The sequence below is a fragment of the Staurois parvus genome, unplaced genomic scaffold (genome assembly GCF_062004578.1).
Source record: "Staurois parvus isolate SC_StPar_1 unplaced genomic scaffold, SC_StPar_1.0 ptg000635l, whole genome shotgun sequence".
Classification (NCBI taxonomy): Eukaryota; Metazoa; Chordata; class Amphibia; order Anura; family Ranidae; genus Staurois; species Staurois parvus.
The window spans coordinates 2,225,397-2,235,231 of NW_028318431.1; positions in this window are offsets into that span (position 1 = coordinate 2,225,397).

Sequence of the window (9,835 nt, forward strand, 5' to 3'; positions counted from 1 at the left end):
CTCAGACCCATCTCCCTGCTCCCATTTACATCTAAATTCCTCGAGCGCCTAGTCTACACCCGCCTATGCTCTCACCTCAACGACAACAACCTCCTCGATCCCCTACAGTCCGGCTTCTGTCCCCTACACTCCACCAAAACTGCCTTACTCAAACTCTCCAACGACCTGCTAACCGCCAAAGCTAATGGCCACTATTCAGTGCTCCTACTCCTTGACCTCTCTGCGGCCTTCGACACAGTCGACCACCCCCTACTCCTCAAAAAACTACACTCCCTCGGCCTCAGAGATTCTGCTCTCTCCTGGCTCTCATCCTACCTGTCACAACGCTCCTTCAGCGTTACCTATAATGCTACCACCTCCCCCTCACTCCCCCTCTCTGTTGGGGTCCCTCAAGGCTCTGTCCTTGGGCCCCTTCTCTTCTCCATCTATACCTCCTCCCTTGGCCAACTCATACACTCTCACGGCTTCAACTACCACCTCTATGCCGACGACACACAAATCTATCTCTCAACCCCCCACCTCACCCCCTTGGTCTCAGCCCGAATCACACACCTACTGAGCGACATATCAGACTGGATGTCGCTCCACTTCCTTAAATTGAACCTCTCCAAAACCGAGTTTCTTGTCTTCCCCCCAGCCCGGACACCACCCCCCATTGATTTCTCCGTCACATCCAACAACGCTACCATCAAACCCGCCCTGCAGGCCAGAGTACTGGGTGTCATTCTGGACTCCAACCTATCCTTCCAGCCCCAAGTCCAATCTTTAACAAACTCGTGCAGACTCCACCTCCGCAACATCGCCAAAATCCGCACGTTCCTAACCCCAGAAACCACTAAACAGCTCATCCACTCTCTCATCATATCACGACTCGACTACTGCAACTCCCTCCTCACTGGCCTGCCTCGCCGCTGGCTATCCCCGCTTCAGTCGATCCTGAATACGGCTGCCAGACTCATTCACCTTTCCAACTGCTCTGTCTCCGCCACCCCCCTCTGCCAATCCCTCCACTGGCTTCCGATTGCGCAACGGATCAAATTCAAAATCCTAACGCTGACGTACAAAGCTGTCCACCATACTGCCCCGAACTACATCACTGATCTAATATCCAAGTACCGCCCAGCACGCACACTCCGCTCCTCACAAGACCTCCTTCTCTCTAGTTCCCTGGTCTCCTCCTCCCATGCCCGCCTCCAGGACTTCTCCAGGGTGTCACCCATCCTCTGGAACTCCCTGCCCCAACCCATCAGATTATCACCTACTTTCCTCTCCTTTAGGCGCACCCTGAAAACCGATCTCTTCAGGGAAGCCTACCCCACCCCCTGCTAACTTGCCGACCTCCTCCACTCTTCCTACCACTCCATCCCCCACAGCTATCTCCTCCTGTGCCACCATCCCCTCCCTCCTAGATTGTAAGCTCGAAAGAGCAGGGCCCTCGAACCCCTCGTGTATCACATTGTATTGGTATTGTTCTGTCACATGTTCTGTCCCCCTTTGTAATGTACAAATGCTGAGCGAACTATTGGCGCTTTATAAATACTGTATAATAATAATAATAATAATAATAAAAAATTATAATTTAATAAATAATCTTAAAAAATAATAAATTTAATTCAATAATATGATCAAACCAAAAACACTGAAATTTGAAATATAGCGCCAAGTTCGCACATCACTGAGCAAAGTCACAAAATCGTTTTCAGTGTCTGGTGACGAATTTCCCCACGAATCATTATCACTCAATTTTGCAAGTGGTTCTAATTTACTATCGCTGTTCTCTAGCTGGTCTAAAACTGCTTTTGACCTAAAGGGATGCTTTTTGGACGATGGACGTTTCTCAGTTTCAAGGCAGAAAGAACAGTAAAAATGCAGGCAGGGCACAGGACAAAGCACTTGGGACAAAATGTATGTGAAATGGTTTGATACAGTAATGTTTTACTATGTGATTTTAGTGAATGTCACTTTTAAAATTTTAAAATTTCCCGCCAGTTCCGTCCCCCGTACGTCCTGACGTCGCAGGGAACGGAACCCGGAAGACAGATGCCGGCATCAGCCGTAGGACATTGCCAGGGACACTGCAGGGTGTACATCGTGGGAGCGCAGGACAAGGTAAGTGCAGAAGAGATCCCAGAGCAACGCTGCAAGGTATTCCCGAGTGTAGCTCGGGGTTATCGCTTGTGGTGCTGAAACTTTACCCCGAGCTACACTCGGGAATACCGCCAGGGAGGTTAACACCAAAGCAGCTGAAACTGATTAACAGCCCCCTCTGCTGTTAATCAGTTGCAGAATACCTCCTCTTTGCCCCTGTCATGTCAATTTAGAGCAGGGGTGGGCAAACTTTTTGACTTGAGGGCCGCAATGGGTTCATATATTGGACCCGGGGGCCGGACCAAGAGTAGATGAATGATGTGTATGTGTCATCCATAGTAAGTATAGTAATATTCCCCCATAGTAAGCATAGTAATTAATCCCCCATATAGTAATTCATCCCCCATATAGTAATTCATCCCCCATAGTAATTCATCCCCCATATAGTAATTCATCCCCTATAGTAATTCATCCCCCATATAGTAATTCATCCCCCATAGTAATTTATCCCCCATAGTAATTCATCCCCCATAGTAATTCATCCCCCATATAGTAATTCATCCCCCATAGTAATTCATCCCCCATATAGTAATTCATCCCCCATAGTAATTCATCCCCCATAGTAATTCATCCCCCATATAGTAATTCATCCCCCCTATAGTAATTCATCCCCCATATAGTAATTCATCCCCCCTATAGTAATTCATCCCCCATATAGTAATTCATCCCCCATATAGTAATTCATCCCCCATATAGTAATTCATCCCCCATAGTAATTCATCCCCCATAGTAATTCATCCCCCCTATAGTAATTCATCCCCCATATAGTAATTCATCCCCCCTATAGTAATTCATTGCCCATATTAATTCATCCCCCATATTAAGTCCCCAAGTCCCCCCTGTGTCAATTCACTTACCTTTGCTCCGTGTTCCCGCGCCGTTCCGGTGTAGCATGAAAATCTGTCTCCTATGAGGATCTGTCCCCCTCGACGTATCTGCGCATGTGCCAGTTTCAGGCATTAGCAGCCGATCGGCGATCTCCGGCACATGCGCAGATACGTCGAGGGGGACAGATCCTCATAGGAGACAGATTTTCATGCTACATCGGTCTTCAGGGCGGACTGTGAGAGGAGCCTAGCTCCGCGGGCCGGATTAAAAGGTCCGCCGGGCCGTAGTTTGCCCATTGCTGATTTAGAGGCTGCCATGCTCTTCACTCTGCAGGAGTTTGGAGATGCGATCCAAGAGATTGCCCTGGGTCACTCCTTCAAGAGGGCAGGGCACCCCAGTTTTGTGTTAATTAACATGAAGGGAGAAGAGTCATCAGCAATTCTCTCTAGGCAAAATAAAGGAAGGCCAATATACTGGCCAGATCACCAGGTATTCATTATGTGAATGAAAGAGTTTTCCACACTTAAATCAGTATTAAACCCAAAAGCAAACATTTGTTATATTACCACTTACCAATTATTAGATGTGATGGCTGCATTAGTGTTATTTATTTTTACCAGGTTACCTAGCTGGTAAGTATGTTTTTTTTTGCAGATATAGCAGTTAGAGGGAGGAGGCAAACCCGTCAACACTGACAGTGGTGCTTACAAAGAACAGCTTTTTTATATATATATATATATATATATATATATATATATATATATATACAGTGGGGAAAATAATTATTTTATTCCCTGCAGATTGTGTAAGTTTGTCCACTTACAAAGAAATGAAGGGTCTAAAATTTTTATCATAGGCGCATTTTTAATGATAAAGACAGAATATCAACCAAAAATGCAGAAAAAAAACCCACATGATTTAAATGTTATAACTTGAGTTGAAGTTCAGTGAGTAAAAAAAATATTTGATCCCCTACCAACCAACAATAATTCTGGCTCCCACAGACTTGCTATGTGCTCATGTGGTACATAGATTAGTCCTGTCAATTTAAGAAGGTGCTCCTAACCACAAGTTTTTATGTGTTTAAAAGACACCTGTCCACAGAATCTCTTTCTTCCTCACCATCATGGACAAGACCAAAGAGCTGTCAAAGGACATCAGGGACAAGGTTCTACACCTGCACAAGGCTGGAATGGGCTACAAGACCATCAGCAAGAAGCTTGGCAAGAAGGAGACAATGCCCTCAATCTGGAGCTCCATGCAAGATTTTGCCTCATGGGGTAAGGTTGATCATGACAAAAGTGAGGGATCAGCCCAGAACTGCATGGGAGAAGCTTGTAAATGATATCTGGGCAGTTGGAACCACAGTCATCAAATAAACGATTAGTAACACAATACGCCGCCATGGATTCAAATCCTACAGCGCCCCCAAGGTCCCCTTCCACAAGAAGGCATGTGTACAGGCCCATCTGAAGTTTGCCACTAAGCATCTAAATGATTCAGAGAAGGATTGGGAGAAAGTGTTGTGGTTAGATAAGACAAAAATTGAGCTCTTTGGCATTAACTCAACTTGCTGTGTTTGGAGGAAGAAAAATGCTTAATATGACCCTTAGAACACCATCCAAGCATGGAGGTGCAAAAATTATGCTTTGGGGCTGTTTCTCTGCTAAAGGTACAGGCCAACTTTGCTGCATTGAGGGGCCAGTGGACAGGGTCATGTATTGTAAAATCTTGGATGAGAACCTTCTTCCCTCAGCCAGAACACTGAAGATGGGTTGTGGATGGGTCTTCCAGCATGACAACGGCTTGAAACATTCTGCCAAGGCAACAACTGAGTGGCTCAAAGAGAAGCACAATAAGTTCATGGAGTGGTCTAGTCAGTCTCCAGTCCTTAATCCTATAGAAAATTTATGGAGGGAGCTGAAACTACGAGTTGCCAAGCAACAACCAAGAAACCTTAAGGATTTAGAAAAGATCTGTAAAGAAGAGTGGACCAAAATCCCTCCTGAGATGTGTGCAAACCTGGTAACCGACTCAAGACACGTCTTACCTCTGTGTTTGCCAACAAAGGTTTCTCCATCAAGCACTAAATCATGTTTTGCTTGGGGATCAAATACTTATTTTACTCACTGAACTGCATCTCAATATAACATTTGTGTCATTTATAGACAATTTCTTTGTAAGTGGGCAAACTTACAAAATCTGCAGGGGCTCAAATAAATATTTTCTCCACTGTAAAACCTTTATCCCAAAAGGAAAAAATATTGTTGTAACTGCTTATAAAGTGTGAGCTGGAGTTTGCTTTAATTTGTTAGTGTAAATCTGCTAGTACATCTAACACTCCCCTCCCCCTGACTAACATTGCTACTGTCTGCTGTGCCCCCTGTTCTCCTTCATCCAAGAGGGGCACTCTAATACAGGAGATGTGTTACTGGTCATATCACCAGGTGAAAACAGAGGGAAAAAAGCCTAAAAAAAGAAAAAAAAATGCAGCCGCCACATTGGTAAACTGTAATATATTACATTTTTGGTTTGGAGTTTATTACTACTTTAAAGCAGACCTTCTAACAAGTAAATTGACTAGGATAGTGTTGGATACATGGGACAGATTACACAATAAGGAAAAATGGGAATTTAATTCACTATTGATACCACTAGTGGGAACAGATTTTTTTGCACAAGGAAATGTGTTAAAATAAGTGGAAGATGGATAAGGGATAAAAACGCACGCTTGAAAGATATTATAAAAGGGGGGAGATTATGCACATTTCAGAATTTAAAAAAGAATAAGGATTTGTTTGTTAGAATAGATGAATGGAAGTATAACCAGTTGTCTCATTTCGTTGCAAATTTACCACAACCATTTAGGGATGTAGAAGAAATGAATTAAGCCCAAAACACATCACCTCTGGGATATATAAAATCCTTGTGGACTTAGATGCTGTAGAGCCCCCTGGATATTTAAGTAAATGGGAAAAGGAACTAGAAATAAAAATAAACCCTCAGCAAAGGGAAGGTTATTTTAACCTAACACACAAGGTAATAAACTTGCGCACAGTAGAGATGAACTACAAATGCTTGGTGAGATGGTATTTAACACCCAGTATAACCCATAAGCAGCAAGGGGAAAGCCCCCATTGTGCGGGAGAGGATATGGAGAAAAGAGCAATATGGAGCACATCTGGTGGAGTTGCCCGAGGATACAGGTTTATTGGAGGGAAATAGCGTATTATATCAAGGAAATATGTGGGGTAGATATTCAAGGGGACCCACTGAAATGTTTATTCTACTATTCTGAACCCATGGCGGAAGTAAATAGGAATAAAGTATTGTACCATTTAATCAGTGCAGCAAAGGGTTTGATACCAAAATTTTGGTTAGTGGCAGAGGTTCCAAGGGTGGTGGATTGGATAGATAGAGTGGAAGGCATTTTCAGAATTGAAGAACTGAGAAGTTTAGAAGAGGATAAGATGGGAATATTTAAAAGAATATGGAGTGTTTGGTTAAATTTTAAAACCACAGAATCTTATACAGAACTAATTAAAGTAAAGGAGGTAGCCTAAGAAATCTCGATAAGATTGGTCGGAATAACAAGTTATGGAGAAATGGATACAGAGAAAGATAAGACAATGATGGGGGGATGGGTGGGGAGTGGGAGATGGAGGGGTTATAGAATGTATTTATTCATTTAGGGGAGAAAAGAAAAAAGTATATTTTGAAAGATGGAATGTTTTAATGTTGTTTGTATAGGCAACAAAACACTCAAATGGAACAGGGACCATTGAAATGAATATGATTTTGCTTGTTGAGCGATTGTGAGCGATTCTGAGCGTCGAGCTTTGAATTGAAAAATGCAGGGTCTCATTGTTCCTTTATACCTTTTATTATTTTCAAGCTGAAGTTTTTATTTTGCTTCCCAAAATTGTATCCTTATACATCACCAGTGTTTCAATTCTCTAGAATTCAAATATGAAAAAGGGTCTAGGATAGCTTCCCACATTGGCACTCTGACACGCTGGCCCATTCGTTTTTGTGTGGTCTCGGGGTCCTTGTGAAGGATCTGACTTCCGCCCTGCTGCCCCAGTGTATGCGGTGTTTGCACCACTGGGAATGTGGTTTTAATTATCTCTTTGGCTGGTAAGTATTATATGTCATTTTCACCTAACTCACATCAAGCCTCTGATGAAGAAATTATTTTGAAACGTGTCGGAATATATTAAAACACAAAAGCTTAGAAAGATTTTGTTGTAAAATTTGTATCGACATCTTTTGTGTTTTGGGAGTATGGGGTGGTAATAGAGTTTGTGGACAGAACATCAGCATGTATCAGCCAGCAATTTTTTAATAGGATGTTTTAACTATAAATTATTGGATTTTTAATGAAAAATTATATTTTTGAATTGGCATGCCTAAAAAGTCCCATTTTCCTTTTGTGACAATTTATCTGCTGTATGTGTTGGAAAGGTTGTCATATCTTGTATCCAGTCTTTGAGGATGTGAAAATAATCTTTACCTAGTACTTTATGATAAGCCTGAGGTTTTACAGTTGAACTTTGCGCTCTCCATCAACATTTATTATATGCAATCCGTATGCTGCTAGAATTGGTAAATAGATAGGAAAGTATATTATATTTACTTGTTTGAAACTTATTTTTTTATTTCTTCAGTTACTTCCTGGTTTCTGACCTAAGCAAATGATGCCATACATCCCAGGAGCATGCAGGAGAGGAGCAAGGACTTTCTCAGCTAAGCACACCCTTCTGCCTGCATGCCTGAGCTAGAGGCAGAGGAATTCCAGGAAGTAAATGTAACATGAATCAAATGCCCATAATCAAGATGGCAACGGCCAGAAATGCTGGGTAGGAGGGGTGTTTTTTGAAGTGATTTCTCAGCAAAATAAGACGGAGTCATGATTAAATGGGGGAGTTTGCTTTGAATATTAAAAAATTAATAGTGTTTTTGGTTTGTGGTGTACAGATGCAGTGTAGTTCTGCTTTAGCTCTTTTGTATTTTAATTAAGAAAAAAAAAATCCTTTTTTAACAACTTAATGGCGTTAGATAGTGTTGCACTAGGCTGGTGCACTCTCTTTTCTTTGTGCCCATTGCAACCAGAGCTTCCCCCATCCTCTGGAATTCTCTACCCCAATTTATCAGACTATCGCCTACTCTGCTCACCTTTAGGCGATCTCTGAAAACCTATCTCTTCAGGGAAGCCTATCCTGCCCTCAGCTAACAATGGAATCTTCTACTCTTCCTACCAGTCCATCCCCCACAATTACTACCTTTTGTACCACTAGCCCCTCCCTCCTAGATTGTAAGCTCCAAGGAGCAGGGCCCTCCTATCCCTCTTGTATTGAACTGTATTGTTGCAGTATTGTCTCCCGTTATATTGTAAAGTGCTGAGCAAACTGTTGGCGCTATATAAATCCTGAATAATAATAATAATAATAACCAACCCTATGATGTAGGTTTTCCATATATACATGAATCCTGGACTAGTATAGTCTGGTATATATTGCAAATACAGTATATCTACTATTTTATATTGATAATACAGTACATACAAGTGACATAAATGTATGGACAAAGCATGTGCATGAGGACTCAAAACTGAGATTTCTATCATCTTCAATGGCTGTAGGAACCCTCCAGGAGTTCGGCTGTAGCTTCCCCCCATTCACACAGCAGCTAGCAATGCTATTCGGAGCAGTCGAGATATCTAGTTAAATGTCTGACAGGAGTAAAAGTAATTTACTACAATACAGGCAAGCTCTGAAAGCTGTCACGAATAAACCATGGTCATTGGGATTTTTATTGATTATTACAGTGGAAACCAGCGATACTTTTATGTGAAGACTGGTGACAGTATGTTAGGAAAAGCAGGGACATAGAGGAAACTTGTCACAGATCCAGAAAATTCATTTTGAGCACATAATAAAAAAGTGCATAGCCAGAGTTCACAATGTGTGGAAACTGCTGTCAAATGTTGAATAGATCCAGAGGTATTGGTAGCTGAATTATGCAGATCATTACTTTTCCTGTTGAGCTTTATAGGGAAGTGAATGAGGCCAAGCTTAAAGCAGAACTTAACTGTCAAAAGTGTGTCAATTCTCTTTAAACAACCTCCTAGAAGAATTGGATGGCGGAGCGAAGGTCCAGCCTGGTGCATCATTCATAGCTAGCTGCCTGCACCCAGAGGACGCAATCAGCTGAAGACGACTGACATGGCAGTGCAAGACCCGGTGTATGTGCAATTCGTTTAGTTGTGAATCAAAATTCAGACAAAATTTTCATTATTAAGATATTTGGACTATTCTGAATCACAATAGTAATTCATTTCAAAGAATACAAAAAAAAAATCTAACAAAATAAATGATCTGAATTGGAGAATTCATTTTAAATGGAAACATATTGCAATAAATATAGTAAGGTATAAAAGTGAAATAAGATGATGATTCCTACTTGGGCTGCTTTATAGAGTAAAATTTAAAAAAAACAATAGAAAAGAATAAAACAGAATAGAATAGACAAAAATGTATTAAGTTCCCGGTCACATGAGTGCAAATTGTCATGCGATTTGATTGTAAGTCACACCCTATTGTCCACAATGGAAGCTGTCAATTCCGTGCCACTCTGACTCTGTCGGAGTCGCACTAGTTTTGAAAGTAGTTCATGCACTACATTTTGCAGCTTCGGGTGTGACTTGCATAGACATCTGTGCAAGAAGTCACACAGATGTGTTCCAAGTCGCACCTGAAATCGCACTGACATCCAACTTTGAAGTTGTGCGAATTCAACTGAAGTCACGCGATTTCAAAATCGGATTCGGTGTGATCGAGGTCTAAAACAGTATAGCAAA